The sequence below is a fragment of the Periplaneta americana genome, chromosome 3 (assembly GCF_040183065.1).
Source record: "Periplaneta americana isolate PAMFEO1 chromosome 3, P.americana_PAMFEO1_priV1, whole genome shotgun sequence".
In the NCBI taxonomy this organism is placed as follows: Eukaryota; Metazoa; Arthropoda; class Insecta; order Blattodea; family Blattidae; genus Periplaneta; species Periplaneta americana.
This window is the reverse complement of record NC_091119.1, coordinates 1,256,480-1,277,483: the sequence shown is the minus strand read 5'-3', so window position 1 is coordinate 1,277,483 and position 21,004 is coordinate 1,256,480. Positions and strand designations below refer to the sequence as shown.

The window sequence follows — 21,004 nt, the reverse complement described above, 5'->3', positions numbered from 1 at the left end:
GGACAGACAGAATAAGAAATGAAACTATGCTACAAAGAGTGGGTGACGAAATAATAATGGTAAATCTTATCAGGAAGAGAAAAATAAATTTGCTGGGGTAGTGGCTGAGAAAAAACTGTCTACTGAAAGATGCACTGGAAGGAATGGTGAACGGAAGTAAAGTTCGTGGCAGAATAAGTTATCAGATGATAGACGACATTGAGATAAATGGATCTATGCGGAGAGAGAGAGAGAGAGAGAGAGAGAGAGAAAGGCAGAAACTAGGAAAGACTGGACTGTGCTGGGTTTGCAGAGGCCCTTGGGCTGAAAACTGTGAATGAATACATTATTACAAAAAAAAAAATAAAATAAAATAAAAAAACTTAATTTACTTTTGCAAAGGAATCACATTATGTTGGAAAATTCGGAAGTAATAAGAAAAGATAGTAAAGTATTCAAAGGTAAATGCTTCATTGAACACACAGAATGTCACTCGGTGTGCAGCGTATTCGTATTAATATATGATATTTGTAACGTAACCAAGAAAATCAGTAGGCTACTCATTATTACGTAGAAATGACGGAATACGAATTATTGTGGTAGATGTGAAATGTAATGTTGAGTATAAGGGATTAATTTCATTTATTTTATTTGCTTATCCTCTTATTAATTTCTGTACACGTCATTTGTTTAGCATTTAGTAAATTATCCTTGCATTTGTCTTCATATTACTTCATACTTTCTTTATTCTGTAATTATTATTATGCTGCTTATGTTTTATTATTAATTCCGAAATTATAAACAATTGAATCACATTATGAAATACCACGAAAAAAATATTTCAGACAAAATACTTTTTGCTAAAAAAAAAAGCGTAGAAGTAAAAACTGTAATGCTTAATTTCGTGAAACAAACTATCACCCGAGAGGTTTTAAATTTAATATACATTTTAAAATACAATAAATACCGTACTTAAAACATTCCCATTCAAAAAATTTGAGTCAAACATTACAGTAAGTAAATAAAAAAAAAAAAAACTTTAAAACTTAAAGCAGAACAGTGGCAGGAGATTTATGTAACCTAACCTCTTGGATTGCGTAAAAGTACTTTATAGCCTATTGAGTTCAGTCTTGCCTTCCATACGCATTACAGATGTAACCAATAGAATGTATATTAAAATAAATGAAGGGTTCTTTATAACATTGTTTTCTTTAACATGGATCACATTTATTCCTTGCACAAACGCACTTGATGTAGTTGCATCATTATTTGCAGCGACTACAGCTTGTAAAATTGTTTCTTTCTTTTTACGCTGTTTAAATTCCCTCACACGTTCTCTTCCACGCCTTTCGACATGTTTTGGTATTACCAGTTCAGCATCTTTACTTCAAAATTATTGAACTGACTTTCCACTTGCGATAAACAAACACGAACTCTGCTTGTATAACAAGCAACACTGAATCTGCCCGTGGAACAAGTTCTCAATTACAACTTTCAACGGTACATAATAACATAAGTAATAGACTATTCTGTGCTTTCTTTTTTAATTTTAAGTAGGCCCACTCTATCTGGTTCCTATAAGTGGACTCGTCTAGCTTGCACCTCCACAGCCTACTTTGTCTGGTTCGTATAAGTGGACTCGTCTAGCTAGCACCTCCACAGCCTACTTTGTCTGGTTCCTATAAGTGGACTCGTCTAGCTAGCACCTCCACAGCCTATTCTATCTGGTTCGTATAATTGGGCTCGTCTAGCTAGCACCTCCACAGCCTACTCTATCTGGTTCGTATAAGTGGACTCGTCTAGCTTGCACCTCCACAGCCTACTTTGTCTAGTTCCTATAAGTGGACTCGTCTAGCTAGCACCTCCACAGCCTACTCTATCTGGTTCGTATAATTGGGCTCGTCTAGCTAGCACCTCCACAGCCTACTCTATCTGGTTCGTATAAGTGGACTCGTCTAGCTAGCACCTCCACAGCCTACTTCGTCTGGTTCGTATAAGTGGACTCGTCTAGCTAGCACCTCCACAGCCTACTTTGTCTGGTTCCTATAAGTGGACTCGTCTAGCTAGCACCTCCACAGCCTATTCTATCTGGTTCGTATAATTGGGCTCGTCTAGCTAGCACCTCCACAGCCTACTCTATCTGGTTCGTATAAGTGGACTCGTCTAGCTTGCACCTCCACAGCCTACTTTGTCTAGTTCCTATAAGTGGACTCGTCTAGCTAGCACCTCCACAGCCTACTCTATCTGGTTCGTATAATTGGGCTCGTCTAGCTAGCACCTCCACAGCCTACTCTATCTGGTTCGTATAAGTGGACTCGTCTAGCTAGCACCTCCACAGCCTACTTCGTCTGGTTCGTATAAGTGGACTCGTCTAGCTAGCACCTCCACAGCCTACTCTGTCTGGTTCCTATAAGTGGACTCGTCTAGCTAGCACCTCCACAGCCTACTCTATCTGGTTCGTATAATTGGGCTCGTCTAGCTAGCACCTCCACAGCCTACTCTATCTGGTTCGTATAAGTGGACTCGTCTAGCTTGCACCTCCACAGCCTACTTTGTCTGGTTCCTATAAGTGGACTCGTCTAGCTTGCACCTCCACAGCCTACTTTGTCTGGTTCGTATAAGTGGACTCGTCTAGCTAGCACCTCCACAGCCTACTCTATCTGGTTCGTATAATTGGGCTCGTCTAGCTAGCACCTCCACAGCCTACTCTATCTGGTTCGTATAAGTGGACTCGTCTAGCTTGCACCTCCACAGCCTACTTTGTCTGGTTCCTATAAGTGGACTCGTCTAGCTTGCACCTCCACAGCCTACTTTGTCTGGTTCCTATAAGTGGACTCGCCTAGCTTGCACCTCCACAGCCTACTTTGTCTGGTTCCTATAAGTGGACTCGTCTAGCTAGCACCTCCACAGCCTACTCTATCTGGTTCGTATAATTGGGCTCGTCTAGCTAGCACCTCCACAGCCTACTCTATCTGGTTCGTATAATTGGGCTCGTCTAGCTAGCACCTCCACAGCCTACTCTGTCTGGTTCCTATAAGTGGACTCGTCTAGCTAGCACCTCCACAGCCTACTCTGTCTGGTTCCTATAAGTGGACTCGTCTAGCTAGCACCTCCACAGCCTACTCTGTCTGGTTCCTATAAGTGGACTCGTCTAGCTAGCACCTCCACAGCCTACTCTATCTGGTTCCTATAAGTGGACTCGTCTAGCTAGCACCTCCACAGCCTACTCAATCTGGTTCCTATAAGTGGACTCGTCTAGCTTGCACCTCCACAGCCTACTCTATCTGGTTCCTATAAGTGGACTCGTCTAGCTTGCACCTCCACAGCCTACTCTATCTGGTTCGTATAAGTGGACTCGTCTAGCTTGCACCTCCACAGCCTACTTTGTCTGGTTCGTATAAGTGGACTCGTCTAGCTAGCACCTCCACAGCCTACTTTGTCTGGTTCCTATAAGTGGACTCGTCTAGCTAGCACCTCCACAGCCTATTCTATCTGGTTCGTATAATTGGGCTCGTCTAGCTAGCACCTCCACAGCCTACTCTATCTGGTTCGTATAAGTGGACTCGTCTAGCTTGCACCTCCACAGCCTACTTTGTCTAGTTCCTATAAGTGGACTCGTCTAGCTAGCACCTCCACAGCCTACTCTATCTGGTTCGTATAATTGGGCTCGTCTAGCTAGCACCTCCACAGCCTACTCTATCTGGTTCGTATAAGTGGACTCGTCTAGCTAGCACCTCCACAGCCTACTTCGTCTGGTTCGTATAAGTGGACTCGTCTAGCTAGCACCTCCACAGCCTACTCTGTCTGGTTCCTATAAGTGGACTCGTCTAGCTAGCACCTCCACAGCCTACTCTATCTGGTTCGTATAATTGGGCTCGTCTAGCTAGCACCTCCACAGCCTACTCTATCTGGTTCGTATAAGTGGACTCGTCTAGCTTGCACCTCCACAGCCTACTTTGTCTGGTTCCTATAAGTGGACTCGTCTAGCTTGCACCTCCACAGCCTACTTTGTCTGGTTCCTATAAGTGGACTCGCCTAGCTTGCACCTCCACAGCCTACTTTGTCTGGTTCCTATAAGTGGACTCGTCTAGCTAGCACCTCCACAGCCTACTCTATCTGGTTCGTATAATTGGGCTCGTCTAGCTAGCACCTCCACAGCCTACTCTATCTGGTTCGTATAAGTGGACTCGTCTAGCTAGCACCTCCACAGCCTACTCTGTCTGGTTCGTATAAGTGGACTCGTCTAGCTTGCACCTCCACAGCCTACTCTATCTGGTTCGTATAAGTGGACTCGTCTAGCTTGCACCTCCACAGCCTACTTTGTCTGGTTCGTATAAGTGGACTCGTCTAGCTAGCACCTCCACAGCCTACTCTGTCTGGTTCCTATAAGTGGACTCGTCTAGCTAGCACCTCCACAGCATACTCTATCTGGTTCGTATAATTGGGCTCGTCTAGCTAGCACCTCCACAGCCTACTCTGTCTGGTTCCTATAAGTGGACTCGTCTAGCTAGCACCTCCACAGCCTACTCTGTCTGGTTCCTATAAGTGGACTCGTCTAGCTAGCACCTCCACAGCCTACTCTGTCTGGTTCCTATAAGTGGACTCGTCTAGCTAGCACCTCCACAGCCTACTCTATCTGGTTCCTATAAGTGGACTAGTCTAGCTAGCACCTCCACAGCCTACTCTGTCTGGTTCCTATAAGTGGACTCGTCTAGCTAGCACCTCCACAGCCTACTCTATCTGGTTCGTATAATTGGGCTCGTCTAGCTAGCACCTCCACAGCCTACTCTGTCTGGTTCCTATAAGTGGACTCGTCTAGCTTGCACCTCCACAGCCTAGTCTCATTTTACCAGCATTTCCATTTATCGGCTGATGCAATAACGATAGAGATTGGCTGTATAATAAATTATAAGAATACATCTTACACAAAGTGTCACACATTTTACAGTTTTATCGGTCCATTGTACACGTTTCCTATCAAAAGAATAAATTAGTTATTTCAAGTGGTATTTATTGAACATTTCTCTAATATTATGTACTAATTAATAAAAAGTAATAATGAATATCACTGGGTACTGGACTCTTATTGCTTCACGGAACGCGTGTAATGCTATGTATTAGTAACGAAAAAGACTGAACCTTAGTTGTACAGATAAGGGATTAAAATTTGGAGCGAGTCCCCTTGTATGTAAGCAACAATTTCGCACGTCTGACCACACGTAGCATATGTACAGGGGCTGTTGTTTACTGCGCATGCGCATGTGTTATAAGCGAAATTTTTACAATTTTTTTTTTTTAATTTAGACCGGCCAGAGGCTGTTAACCAAAGTTATCTATTTTGTTTTCTGTTTTCATTTGTTTTTGTTTTCCTTTGTTTTACTTACACTAATACAAACACAACACCCATGCCCGAGGCGGTACTCGAACCCACAACCCTTCGGACCAAGCGATAGGGACATCCAATTAAGGAGCACCAAATTGTATTTGCATACCTGTACATGCCACTTATTTTCTCAATAAACGATCATTTTGAAGAGGGAACAAGTTTTTGAATTCTTTTAGTAAACAGATACATGAAATACTACCTCATGATTGTTCCATATTTTTTGACTGTAATGCAAGAAATAGAGAACCAATATTACAAAGAGAAGTGTAACGGGAGGCATTTACTATACCACAATAGTTCAAAATGAAAGCTTGACTTTTTATATGTACAGCATATAACTTATTTTTTTGTTCAAAATTGGCTGTATAAACTGGGCACATAGATTAAAAAAAAAAAACAAAAAAGCTCTTAATAAAATTTGCACCTGTTTTTCAATTGGGTTGATTGTGCAATGTGTTATCCGTGACGTGCACACTGAGGGCAGGGGAGCCAACCACAACCAGCGCTCTGTAGTAATTACATCATATTGTTTTGACATGATTTGTATAAGGCTCGCTGAGGGTGTGAACGAAATGACCCGCCACATTAGTTGCTGGGTATTGAACTTTGTGAATGCACCCAATACAATCAACTCTGTGATAACCTTTCACTGCGTCTCTGTGTGTCATTGCAATTGCCCTCAATGTTTGATTTCAGTGCAAAACACAAAAATGCTTTGGTTACATCAATTGAACTAATTTCCACGTGCATTTGTTCCCTTACTATTGGTTCTCACGTTATATTTGCATTTCGTTAATATTCAATTATTTTAAGTCATTCAGATCGCTCGTCGGCTTGGAAATTGTATACACTGACATTAATTCCAAACTTAAGCTACGGTTTGGCTACGACGATCTTCGTCGAACGAACATCGCTGACGATTGAAATCGCCGCGGCCATCGTTAGAGAGTGGTTTCTTTACCGGCGAAGTTCGTAGGTGGATAGTAAATTGTTTTATAGGTGTATAGTTGACCATGTCTGATCAGCTGATACGTGGATGATATGATAACGTTATAATATAAGTTTTGCCTTGAAAAAGAAGTACGGATCTTTAAAGTAGCTAATGTCATGTTTAGAAATAGATATACAGAGGAGTCTTTTAATTCATTAATATTAAGACATCTTGAAAGTAAACCCACCAATTTTAAGGAATATTTCAGACTTTCTCCCGAACAATTTCATTTTGTTTTAAGTTCAATTTAAAATGATATTGTAAAATTACCCACAAAATTTGTTCACAAACCAATAAGCCCAGCTGAAAGATAAGCATAACTTTAAGGTAAAAACCAATTATATAAAAACTTTATTTTTACTTTTTGCAATGTTATTTTTTTTTCATTTAGGAGCATTTATTTAGGAAATAATGTTACAAATAAAATTAAATATGAGGAGGAGGTTGCTGCACTTCTCTCCTTTGCTCGGAATTCCACTTCACTTACTATTTCACACTCAAACTTTTGCTTCAGTAGCTACATCTGTCGCATCGTGTGTCCTTCAATTATGAATCACTTTACTCAATTGTGTTAACAGTTCTGGTTGTTGCAAAATATAGATTTGTTATTTTTTACGTTGGTTCTTCTTTTTGGCTCATGTCGAACAGGGATTTGTGTTTAATCAATTAATATCTCGTCTTCATTAGTGAAGAAATTGCAGAAAGATTTCTGTTTTACCGCCATTATGGAATGTATGATGTATAAATTACATGTCATTAAATGATTTAATTCATCACCTGTCCTACTGTAATTTTACAATTGGTTTCTCGGCGATGATCGCCAGGTTTTTGCCTCCAAGGCAAACGCCGACGATGTTCGTCGACCCCAGCGACGTTCGTTGACGTTCATCGCCGTAAAGAAGCCATGCACGTTCAAATCAACGGGACAGAATCCCAGCGTAGATCGCCAGCGATGATCGTCAGCGAAGATCGCCGTAGCGAAACCGTAGCTTAAGTATGTTGCATCAAATTATGTTCTAAGCATCGTGCTGATCTTTTGCCATTGAAGTCCCACAACGTGCTCGTCACAGAAACCCCAATATGAATAGGTTACCTTCACTGTGGTTATACTGCACGGGCAGACGTGTGTCTTTACTATAGGGTTACAATATTATAACGTAACTAACATAATGGAGATACCTGCCAAACAAATAAAGCAAGCGAGATGAACAGATGCGATTTAGTCTGAGCACGTGGATTGCCTGTCGTCCATATTCGACATTTGCATTGACCTCGCCATTGAGAGTAAAATCGACAACACGATTCGAGATAACCATTTCGGTTCAATTTCCATCTGAGCTAAAACGCGTAATGAAAACTGTACACAGCGTCCTTCAATTGAAACGTCATTTGCAGTTTATAAATGTACATTTTCAGAAATCTCATTAAATTTTCCGAACAGTGCGGTGTGGCATTTGCAAGCGTTTCCTCAACATGTCAGCACTGCTGACTGATAGCAGGTTTTCTTCACCTCGGTTTGGTTGTCGTGTAGAACCTTTGCAAACTGAACCGAGTGCAGTGAAACTCCTCAATAGCGGAATTAAAATCAAACTAGCATATTTTGACACAATGTCTTACATAATATTTAGAATTTCTTAGTATTTACGATAATTTTTAATGCAGAATAATTTATATACTATATTTATATTATAGAGTATCGAACACTGTACACTATTCTACATTATTAAGTTAATAATTTGACTGAAGTATTTAACATAAGTTCTTCATTTCAAGAGTTTTAAGACAATTTAAATTTTTGCCAGTTTCCTTATCGCTTTCTCAATTGTATTTTTAGGCACAGACATATACAACGGAAGTGAGTTGGGAAATCATGAAATATTTCTCACCTTCCGCATCTGTTCTACTGCAGTAAGATCATCGGTGAGGGAAGCTCTGTCGTCACAGTACGAGAAATATGCAATAGCAAATTGAGTCGAAAGAAATTGTCCTAAGGCCCAAAAAAGTACGAATAGGTTAGCAGGTTACTGACGATACCTTCTGCTGTTGAGATATTATTAAGTAAAATATATAGGTAGCTTCTATGTCCGTTACAGAGAATGTCCGCTATTCAGAGGTGTCCGTTAAGAGAAATTTTTATCTCCCCGAATTCACTTTATCACGAACTGAACCAGCTCCTTCAAACTTCTTCAGACAGGCCAGCTCACAGATGAATTTTTGTCCGAAATCCATAGTGTGCAGTGAAGTTTCTATCACGTTCATAACAGGCATCGTAGTTACAATGCTGATGGTGACATCCCAGGTTTGTTTTGAAGGGTCAAATCCTTCTGAGGGCGATGAACTTTAAAGGTTGATAAAAGTTTAGCATGGTTTCCTCCTGGATGGAAATAAGGCTGTAGTCTCGTGTGTTGGATTTATAGTAGCCTGTGTGAAAGAACTCTAAGGTAAATACATAGGGAGTTTAAACGAAATACTGCCAGATAACGGATGACGGCAGTAGACAAAGTGTTTAGAATAAATGTTGGTAATTTTCTGATGCGATGAAGGGCAGTAATTGAACTTTTTTCTTGGCTATTACACTTTTACGTCGTCATACCACTTTTGACCAATAAAACGGTACGAAAGAATGTGTTTCAATCAATCATGGCTGTTTATCGCTATCACTTCCCTAGCATTCGTTTATTTTTTATCACTTTCTTAGCATTCGTTTATTTTCATCACTTCCCTAGCATTTGTTAGTTTTTATTGCTTCCCTAGCATTTGTTTCTTTCTTTGTCAACATTTCAAACTGCAAATTCTTTACGATACCTACTATAAAACATCCTTTGCGATCGTCATTTGTTTACTGCATAGATAGTCAACTGAAGATGGCGGCTCCGTTCGAACGCAATGGTGAAGTTAACAACAGTGAAAAAGAATTTTAGTAAGTCAATATTTTATTGTATTAGAGTACTTTGTTTCTTCTAATCTTTATATACTTCCTTCTAATTGTGTAATAGTCACTTAAATCCCATTTTGATTTTCTCTAGATAAATCAGTGAAATTACTGTTGATAAAGTGGGTCCGAAAATGCTTCCCCATCGAGATGGTAGGGTAGAAGTCAAAAAGTCTTCATTGACCTCATTATCGTCCATGACTGTCTTTAATTCTGCTTCAGCTATTCCTGTCACCATGGAAACAACGTTGCACCTACGTTACAAAAGCTCTTCTGTCAGATCTGTTTGTAAATTTCCAATAATATATTAAAAATGCGTCGGTCTGCAAAAGTGTTGAATCAATAGACAAGCACATGGCGTAGGCACAAAAAAAGTACATAAAAGGTGGCAAAGGTCAAGGGTGTGGGTTGGGCACTCCAGACACTGGGTGCAAGAAATCGAGCACTGTGCACTATTCGAGGTGTATGCAGGGCACAGAGGGGTCGAATTGAGCAGCCTACAGGTCATAATCACAAAATTAAAACTTGGAGACAGAGGACTGGTGTAGGAAAATTTTAATAGGGCCATAATAGACTGGAACCAGCTGCCTTCAGTGACTTTTGGGGCTTTCCTCCAACAACAGATTAAAAATATGTTATAATGAGAATATTAGTAATTATAAACATTATTATTATTATTATTATTAATTACTGCGTTAGATTATCATTTGCTATGTTGCATTTTTGCCGTGTTCTGTTTGTGTTTTCTGTATTGCCGATTCGTTTGTTTATTGGAAGTGTTGTGTTGTGAAATGTTTTGGAAATAAATGAACACAGCGTAATTGTTCCAAGTGTTCATGTGTTTCGTAAGTGTTAGAATTTGTTACAAGAAATATACAATCGTTGTAGGTAAGCATTCAGTACATTTTAAGTTTAGTGTTAAAGGCGATTTATGTTGTGTTTTTGTAGTGTTGTTAGTATTGTTCATGTTGTAATTTTGTACTTGTATAATTGTTCTGTAGGCCTAACAGTGTTGTTTTATGTGTTTTGTATTGTTGCCTTATTTTGTGTTTTCTTTGTATTCGAATTGTACTGTCTCTCTTGTGTTGCGTTTTGTGTGAATTGTGCTTGTTCTCTTTCGTGTTTGGCACATCACCGCCGGGTATTCGCCTATTCGTAATGCAGTACATTTCTTTATATGGAGCTGCTTACATCGGAGCTAATGGCAGTCGTAATTTTTAGTAGTTTTCTTTTTTAATTTTATCAATGCGGTATTAATAATATGTTTGAATAATTTTCTGTATATCTACCAAAATTAAATACCAATTTATTTCCTCCGTTGAGATTTTTTTAAATCTTCATTACATTCATATCGATATATTTTGATACGGCCATTATTTGATTACGAAAATTATTTTAATACGTACCTTTTAGCACATCTGAAAATTAGGAATAATTCTTAAACATCGTATATATAAAAATATAATATTTACAATAAGTTATATGAACTTTTTATATAACCTAGACATATTGTGAGAAACCAAAACTATAGATTTTAAACGAAACTTCACATAGCACAAGGAACATGAAAACACTAAATAGGCCTATATTTCGTTGTCTAGCTTGGAAAATGTCTTGTTTATGAGACAAATGTATAGACCGTTCACTAGATAAATGTAACAATTTATGAAATTTAAAATAATCTTGGAAAACATATGAATGAGATTCAGGTGAATTACGAGACAATATACAGAGCGAGACAAAACTAAGTTACTTAATTTCTTACCGAGCCACGAGAAACGCGTTGGGTTTGCCGGTTAGTGTTGCCTCCAGGTCCATGTTTTCCTTTATAATTATTCGCACTAAGCCAGCTGACACTCATCCTTGCCAATTTCAGTTATTTCTCCAGACTGTATTGAAAAAAAACTTATTTTCAACTACAATTAGATACCAGGCATTTTCCTCGTTGGCATGTCTCGCCTGAAGAAATACGAGTTGCGTGTACGTTTGAAATGCCATTTCTTTTCATCGACAATGGAACCTGGTCCTCGCCACTTATTTGATAACTCGGCAGACTATTTCAGTGGTCGTGCAGCCTCTGAAGGATGCCACATAAAAACTTGTAGAATAAGGAATGAAACAATGAAAAGAGTAGAGGAGTATACATATGGAAGGTGACAGACTACTAAAGATCAATTTTGCTTAGCGTAGAAATGTGGGACTTCCATATAAAAGACGGCGTGGAGAAGAAAAAGAAACATTCTGTTATATTCCATCTTATCTGAATATTAGGAAGTTCAAGATGCCAACCAAGGCACCGTAGGTTCATATCCAGTTTATAGTAAGAATGTGAAGTGGTGTTATGTGACATGGTAGCCTCCCCTGTTAACATATTGCAGCTTCAGACTGAGACGAAAGTGACTTCTTCCCTGAGACAGCTAATATCTTTATTCTGAAAACCCTTACGAAAATTAAATTCCAGCATTGTTATGCAATATGCCATATAAAGTTATAGTACTTGCTGCGAATTATAAGAGGTCTGCAAATGAGCATAATATCGATTTTCGTATATTTTTAATCAACGTAATGTTAAGCATTCGTTATTACGTTAAATTTAGATTGCTGTGCTTAATTTTTAAACGACTGAACAGTTTAAGGACGTCAAGAGACAGACAGACAGACAGACAGACAGACAGACAGACATTTCTAGAACCAGACTGCGTAGGCTAAATTACCCAAAAGCAAGTTACATTTCGAAATTACCTTAAGTTTAAAAATGCAAGTGCTTAGAGTCAATAAGAATTTCTATTGATACAGTAATGTCATTTATTTTAAGTTAATTTATTTACTTTCTGGTAATTATCATATCCTGATTAGTAATAAATACCATAAATTTAGGTGCGAAGCTTTTGGTACTTGCGGCATGGACTGTATGTGAGGACATCGTCAAAATGTCTTCATATTTAGGACACGGTTCGTATACCCAAAAACCTCGCACCACGTCCATCACTCCAAATCATACCTAAAGTTATTTTCTTGCTTATGAAATTTTTTGTTTTTTAAATTTCTGTATTTTAATAATAATGAAAATAACAACTTTCTAGATATTTATACTTCCGTAAAATAATTGTAGATATGAGATGGAATAGATCAGTCTTGTAACTGTGAGGAAGACAATGGACTGTTTCCGTGATAGACATTGGCTGTGAATGAGGATCTGTTGTCACGTTTGACTAATCATAGTACTTTGTTTACTTTTGAGGCCTGCTCAACATGACTTTACATACTTATTTTGTCTCATGTTAGAAATCCACAAAACAAAATTTAATAAGTAATTAAAAGACGTGAAACTGATGAATGGGTAATATTTCTACACATTCATATTTAAAATTTAATGGAGATTCGGAATATGTAAATTATAATATAGGGTGCCATTGGAAAAATGAAGTTTATTGTCACACTCTATATGCTTGAATAACTAATTTTTTGGAACACAGGGACGTTATTGTATGGTTCATCTCTAATAGCTTTTGTATAAAACATTTTTTGTAAAGTTATAATTTAGAAGTTATTAGTAATATTCCATACTTATTGTTGACTCTGTGTACTCTATACAGTAGTACATTGAATCCGAAAATAGTATTTTTGTGTAAAAATTTAAAATTTGTTGTGCACAACAAACCGGACGCTACCTACGTCTATAACCAAATTGTGGGGTCAAGGGGTGCTGAAAGTATGTATTTGCGCTAAAATATATGAAAAGATGTGTGTATTGTACTTTCTCTTGAGAAAGAAAAATTGTAGCATTTTATTTTACATACCCTTCATGTAATCTGTAGTTTGACTCAAATGATTAAACTCGCAGAAGTATTTTAATAAAGTCCTGAATACGAACAGGGAATCCTAATACACGATTCCACAAAGGAACAGACTGAAGCCAGCCCTATACAAAACATATTTCCTTACACTGTCAGCGATATCCGCTTTATTAGCGTTCGGGAACAATAAGCTGTTACCTAGCAACGTCGGTATTAATAACAGAACGCGATTCCACTTAATGATACCCGGATTTCCATATTAATATCCATTTATCATAATAGTTGTTTAATGTAAATATAACGCAACTATTTGTCGTAAACTTTATCTATTCACGAGATAACTCGGCTATACATGTAATAAAAATTGCTTTATATAACATGTTACTATACATACAAGACCAGAGAGCACATATAAGTCTCATGAAATGATTGAAGTACCTTGTGGAGCAAATGGAAATGAAATTTCAACGGTGATAGAAAGAAACAGAAAATGCATTACAGGTAGTGGAAACTGATCTATAGAGGGCGTTACGAGAGGTGACATGGTTAATAAATGAAATTATATTCGACTTGCAAATATTGAATTTAATTGTAAAGTACTGCAGGTCATTACGGAAGAAGAGGTTGAACCAGCAAGCAGGCCTGTAGTGTATCCGATGCTTGAAGGAAAATATGTGAAATACTTCATTTAACTCTACAGTCGTAATTTTTTAATATCTCCTTTGTTATAGAGAGGCTATATTGTAAGATTCGTTAATGTAGCAATAGAGATCTGTGTTCTGGATTAGAAGAATAATTTAATTCTTCAATTGGTGCACCATGATATGGTCAACTGTACTGTCATTTTCCCTCCCTCCTGTTTTTATCAACTTCACCAGCCTTGCTCATAGTGCTTTACAACTCCTCGCACAAGCAACAGCAGATGTTTCAAGACCTACTTTTAATAATTTTTAATAATATAAGGTTATTCTGAAATACGATCCCAGTTTGAAATGGCTGTATCTTCAGTACATGTCAACAGTTTTGCTTCAAATACAGAACTTGTATTATATGCACTGACCGCTGACGCGGTGCGCAGCTTCTCGGTCGCTGCAAGCGGCACTCCCCCAGTATAAACATGCCGTTGTCTCGGGACTGTGTATGTACGTTCGTTCGCGAACAGATGACTCTAAAGCAGCGCACTTTTGGTGTAAAGTTTAATATAAATACGAATCAGCTCTTTTCTTCTTCTTGCACAATTTATTCAGACGTTCCCTCGTCAATTATCTTCTTCCAGAACTATTCATGATATTGTGAACAGATTTAAATCGACAGGTTCAGTGTAAAACAAAAAACACACACGATAACGTAAAGTTCTAGCAGAGAACAAATTAGACCATATTGGCTCACATCTTGAACGGCCGCCAACAAAATCACTCCCAAAATTAGCACAACAAGTGGGGGTTTCAGTGTCTTCCGCAAATAAAGCAACAAAATTGTTGAAACTGAAATCTTACAAGTGTACACGTGTCCACTATTTACAGCAAGACGATCCAGTAGCACGAGTGCGATATTGTGAGTGGAATATTCATCAGTGACTGAAAGTTTAAAGTTTAATCGACCCAAAGCTCGTGTTCTTTTTAGAGGAGGTGTGGTTCCACTGACTGGTGGTGTAAACAATCAAAACACTCGCTATTGGTGTTCTGCAAATCCACATCGTGTACGAGAAATTCCTCTTCCTGATAGGAAAGTTGGAGTTTGGTGTGCTGTTAGCTCAAGACGAATAATCGGTCCGAATTTTTACGAGTAAAACACACTTACTCTACTCTTCATTGTTCTTAAATTCAGCATTTTAATTGTTGGGAGATTAAATATCGTATATATATCGGTAGAACAAACGAAACCAGAAACATTGCAATGGCGGAACTTAATCATCTCAATCAGAATGTGTTTTCCCGATACAACGCCTGTTTAGCGAGGAAGGACGACATTTCCAGCATCTTCTATAAGCTACTGTTTTGTTACTTACGAATGGCTTCTAAGGAACCCGAAGGTTCATTGCCGCCCTCACATAAGCCCGCCATCGGTCCCTATCCTGTGCAAGATTAATCCAGTCTCTATCATCATACCCCACCTCCCTCAAATCCATTTTAATATTCTCCCATCTACGTCTCGGCCTCCCCAAAGGTCTTTTTCCCTCCGGCCGCCCAACTAACATTCTATATGCATTTCTGGATTCGCCCATACGTGCTACATGCCCTGCCCATCTCAAACGTCTGGATTTAATGTTCCTAATTATGTCAGGTGAAGAATACAATGCGTGCAGTTCTGTGTTGTGTAACTTTCTCCATTCTCCTGTAACTTCATCCCGCTGAGCTACGGTTTTATACGCGTTTTAAGTAGCGGGATGCCCAGCCGCCGAGCAGCCAGCGGCCAGTAATATGTTGTATAGCTACTATTATACCGGAAGGAGTGAAATTGGTTGTCGATTAAGATCAGCAACTGGGAATTCTCAACTTCTGACGCATGCGCAAATGGCTAAATCTGAGGTTTGGATTAAAATGCTTCGAGACTGGCCAGGTTAAAATAAAAATATAGTCGGTCATGAGTGATTTGAAAGGTGATAGTGATATATTTTATGACGAATTAAATGCGGAAGATGAATATAATATGAGAAGAAGCTCCGAAAGAACAGTTTGAAACGTTTCAGCAACGTAAAATACCGAACTATACTTCGTTCCATAATCTCTGACAGGAGATATAAATATTGCCGGCAGATGAGGAGAGAAGTATGATTGCTATTCAACAAAAGGCAGAGATCTCTTTCCACGCTTGTTTTGAAGTGGAGCGGTCTACCCCGCCTGACTTCCAGATAATCATGCAGTGAGATCTTTTCCCTTGGTTGAATAGCAATCATACTTCTCTTCTCCGTTGTCGGCAATATTTACTTCTTCTGTCAGACATTATGAGTTGAAGTATAGTTCTGATAGCGTACTCAACTAGAGCATATGTCGAAAGATGTTCTGAGTTGCTTGCTGGAGCAAACCTAATATGTACAGAAGATACAGCCATTTCAAACTTGGAACTTAATTTAGAATAACCTTGTGTAATTATTTTCAATCGCTAGTAACAAATCTATCTGTCTGTCTGCCTGCCTGCCTATCTACCTACCTGCCTGCCTGCCTGCCTGCCTGCCTGCCTGCCTATCTATCTATCTATCTATCTATCTATCTATCTATCTATCTATCTATCTATCTATCTATCTATCTATCTATCTATCTATCTATCTATCTATCTATCTATCTATCTATCTATCTATCTATCTATCTATCTATCTATCTATCTATCTATCTCTGCCTTTCTATTTAACTATGTCAGGCAATGAACAGTCGCCCAGTTTATATTATAGAGAGAAATTTCTCTACTTCCTTGCCGGGATTCGAAATTTACTCCATTACGTTTATAGTCCCTTATGCTAGCACTTGAACCATAGGCCAGTAATAACGTCACAGTACTTCTGTGTATTCCATGGAAACTGAAAAACCTTGCAAATATTACGATATTTATCATCATTGAACTAGGCCACATGCGTATCGCTCCATACCAGGGGCAAAGCAAACGGAATTTATTGCCTTGGCACACACTACTGTAAGCTGTCATTCTTTTATGAATTCAAAAATAGTTTTTAATCGCATGAAAGCTGTTTTGTAAGAGTTTTCTTTATTATAAATGTAGGGGCCTACCGGTCATATTTCATGGCGACACTTTTAATACATGTCCTCACAATCTCCTTAGAGGCAGGTCCTTGCTGCTTGGCCTCAGCTGAATCATTCCTTACAATAATCAGTTATTAGGATTGTACATGAAACTCTATTTCGCACGGTTAGTATGAATCACAGTTGGGGTGTACCTTAAATAACACTTGAAAAATTTTCTCACAAAGGCTTAAGAGATCTTCGCTGAAAATGTGTTGGTAGAGTTGCTACATTAATGTTCCTAAGACAGACTTTTCTGCAAGAATTTTCTTCGACTTGATGTGACAGTTAATCGGTCGTCATTTCCTCGTTTGTGAAAACGAAGTTAACCTCGACAAGACGAGTGTGACGTCAGAAACACACGAGGTTGACAGTTCCGACAACTTCAACTTGACTTCGCTGTAAGAATAAAGCATGGACTCTAGAAAAACAGATTAAAGACGATTAACAGCATCCGAAATGAGGTTTGTAAGGATGATACGTGCGTTACTACTGGACAACGGCAGAAATGAAGCCTTATAATGGAGGCACTAAAACTTAAACTTGTATTGAAGTAGCCTACAGCCAGAATTACATAAACCCGAATAACATTTCAAAAGCTATTCCATCATATAACCCTAATGGCCGTTAAAGCACTGGTAGGTACAAAACAAGATGACTAGAGACTGTAGGAGGTCGTTTGTTGTTGCTGTTGTTGATAAGGATAATTATGATGATATGAAATTATATTAACATTTGTAAAATAAGCAATCTATGATTATTTACAAATCAGTTAAGTTTATACATTTATATAGCTTGATAGTGGCGGTGCTTTTAAGTCCAGAAGAATATAAATAATGATTAGGAATCATTACATTTCAGTTCAGTAACTAATATAGATAGTTTCCGTTCGGTTAGAAGACTCAAATTTCACCTTAAATTCCATCTACCTTGTGTTTCTTATTTCCGTCTTCAGAAAGTTCACTCTTACACCTAGGGGTCAGTTTGGTCTATTTGGGCAGAGGAACTACAATAGCGTCGACCTATGTTTTGCTTTGATTTGTCTGTAGTTTATGTCTGCAGCAGCATCGTATAGAATGTTTTGGACTGTTTCAGGTGTTTTATAATGCATATTCTTACAATAATTTCGTCATTTGAAACAGTACTTCAATTTCGAAAGTGAATTTAAACTTTTTCAAAGTTACAATGTGACATCGTAGAGTAATGTTTCTTTTTTGTTAATTTGCCATCCTGAAATATATTTTTGTTTGTTTACCAACATATTTTTCGACTTAAATTTAAAGCTGTGCATTTTTGTTCTTCTGAGATATTCCAAATCCCAGTTTACACAAACCATGCTATGTTAAATTCTGTGCGGGACAGGAAGTCACTGAAGGTAACTGTTTAACAAAATAGTACACAAATTCATTATATTACGTACAGAATATATGACAATTTATACAAATTTTAGCACACATATCGTTTTGAAGTATGCAGTAAGCTATCTTAAACGCATAATAAAGTATTTTAGTGTATCAATGTTCTATTTTGAATTTGAAATTATTTCGTCACGCATCGTACATTTCTTAGTTTCACATTAAAAACTTCGCAGTATTTTTTAATTTTTATTACGATGATTGAATTCTGAAGCCATTGTTTAGTTTCTTTGAGTTTAATGATAGTATTTTGGTCGAGTTAACGTTTATTGTAATCCATAATTAAGATAATGAATGTCAATTTATGAACTTGAAATTCATGGCAAATAATGACTTCATCTAAAATTCATCTTTATATTTTAACAAATTAAAATCGATTGAATCGCAGACATATGGAACTAGCAGGACCGTCTATACAGTCGGGTAAATTATTTAGAAAGCAGTATAATAGAAGAAAAATGGATTGGAATTTAAATTCGAAAATAATGTCTGAGACACTATAATTTTCGAGTACGGTAATATATTAATTTTCAGTCAAATCTAACGTAAAGCATTGGTTATAATTTTATTATTATTATTATTATTATTATTATTATTATTATTATTATTATTATTATTATTATTATTATAGGCCTCTTAATTAGATGTTTCTCGAAAATTAACTTCAAATAGAAAAGAATTAGACTTGAATGCTTTCAGGACCTGAAAGGAGACTGAAGACGAAAACTATTGTTCAATTTAAATGAAGTTACAAATTATCAAATTATTTCTGTTGGACAGTAATTAAAATTACTATTTATAATATTAATATTCTTTACTTTTATTTCTTCATAGCTGATATTATTTGAATTAGTAAAGAAATATTTTGTGGAACAGAGATAAATGAAATATTTACCGTTTTATTAGGATTTTATAAATATTATGGATTTTAAATACCTGAAAGTAATAACTGTAACTTTTGCGCATTTTGTTACACTGTATGTAACATTTCATGCTATCTGCTACAAATTGCCTTTTATTCCACGACTTTAATTGCATCTGATCAAAAACATTTAGAAAGTCGGAATAAGAAGGCAATATAAGCTGATAAGAACACACGCGTTAGAAATTAAACTCGTTTTCGTAAACAATTTCGAGAACATACGCGTCACCTTCGATGGATCTTGCCGTGCTTGAAATTAGGACCGAGGTTCGCGCCTTCAAACCTGAGCGAGGGTGACGACTTTTGACGGACGGTAAAACTTGTTGACGTGACCTTCATGAGACAAATGAAACTGGGAGTCATGGACTTGCAGCAAGTGAAATGACTCTATTTGTAAAAATATAAGAGTGGGGATCCGAAGGTGCCCTTGTGCGGGTTCTAATTCCACTCGGACTGATAACCGGGTTGAGTTCTTCCCAACTGTAAGGCAAATGTCAGGTAATCAATACCGAATCCTGTCTCATATTGCCATACTATGTCGTCACGTTCACCGACGCTAAATAACGTCACAGTCGATAAAACATCGTTAAATAAGGTATACAAAGTAAGAGTTTTTAGCTGCCGTTTGAAACTAAAATAAAAGATGAAGTATGCTAGTCATTGTGCTTGTATACCATCCCATAACATGGCTGTCGCCTACAGCGAGGATAGCAATGCCGACGTAGATCTAAGTGGCATTAACAAACCACGTTCATAGCTGTATTAACTGCTTCAAATATAATGTGTTTATTTCATTTACTTTAGCGTTTGTATTAGCTGTATAAAATGGCGGACGAATTCGAATTTATATTGTCAGAAATTTAGTATAGAACTAAATTCATTTAATAATTTATTTAGGGAATGCTATTAACATAAATATTATTTAAATGTCGTAAGTGTGACTAATTCTGATGTATTATAAATATTTGTCATAAAGGATTATTATTGTCAATCAAAGTTGAATTTCAAAGTAGGAAAATTAGTGTTTGTATCCAGCTAAATATTGACTCAAGTTGAAATTGATGGTGGTTTTAACCGCTAATGTTACTGGATTACAATTAATTTCACAAAGACTGTAACATACATCAGCTTATAATATTGTTAATGTAATTTGTCTGAATTTTAGTTGGTAATGTTTGGAAAGCACATGGCGAGAAATCAGAACTCCTACTGTAATCAAGATCTCCTATCTAGGCCTACTCGCATATAAGAACACGTTATTTTACTGTTTCGTGCATGTCATCACGTGGGGATACGAATAAGCCTTCTCTTCGAAAGCACATAATATAATATTGTGTGAAATAGAACAAATTGTCTCCCAAAAAAAAAAAAACACAGTTTGTGATGTGAACTAACTGTAAGTTGGAAATGAGCCTGGTGAACCTTTTCGTCACTAACACGAGACGCAGCGCTGACAACTCACTGACTTCGCGGCTCACTGTACTCGCTCGCACGAGAGACAACGCGACCGGACGGGAGCTCCGACAGCGGGAAACTGAGTGCGGGAACGGCCACTTGCCCTCGACGAGGACCGGCGCGACGCGACGCAGCTGTCTTCTGTGGGCGGGGCCTGCACTTCGCACCTCGATACATCAGCGCCCACTGAGATGATCAGGCCATTGTATTATTATTATTATTATTATTATTATTACTACTTATTGGCTTTTAAGGAACCCGGAGGTTCATTGCCGCCATCACATAAGCCCGCCATTGGTCCCTATCCTGAGCAAGATTAATCCAGTCTCTATCATCATATCCCACCTCCCTCAAATCCATTTTAATATTATCTTCCCATCTACGTCTCGGCCT

At 37.8% G+C, this 21,004-nt stretch overlaps 1 protein-coding gene across 5 annotated transcripts in view; it reads right to left on the bottom strand.

Annotated features, from left to right (window-relative positions):
- LOC138695751 (allatostatin-A receptor-like) overlaps positions 1–20,685 on the bottom strand; it is an 865,724-nt gene extending 845,039 nt beyond the window's left edge. For 2 of the 5 annotated variants that reach the window (XR_011331188.1, XM_069819915.1), the window contains exon 1: positions 20,552–20,675. The gene's annotated coding sequence lies outside the window, so the exon portion shown is untranslated. Of the gene's footprint in view, positions 1–20,551 lie in introns of all 5 variants that reach the window. The other 3 variants (XM_069819916.1, XM_069819919.1, XM_069819918.1) reach the window with 3 other exon arrangements.
- Positions 20,686–21,004: the final 319 nt, after the last annotated feature.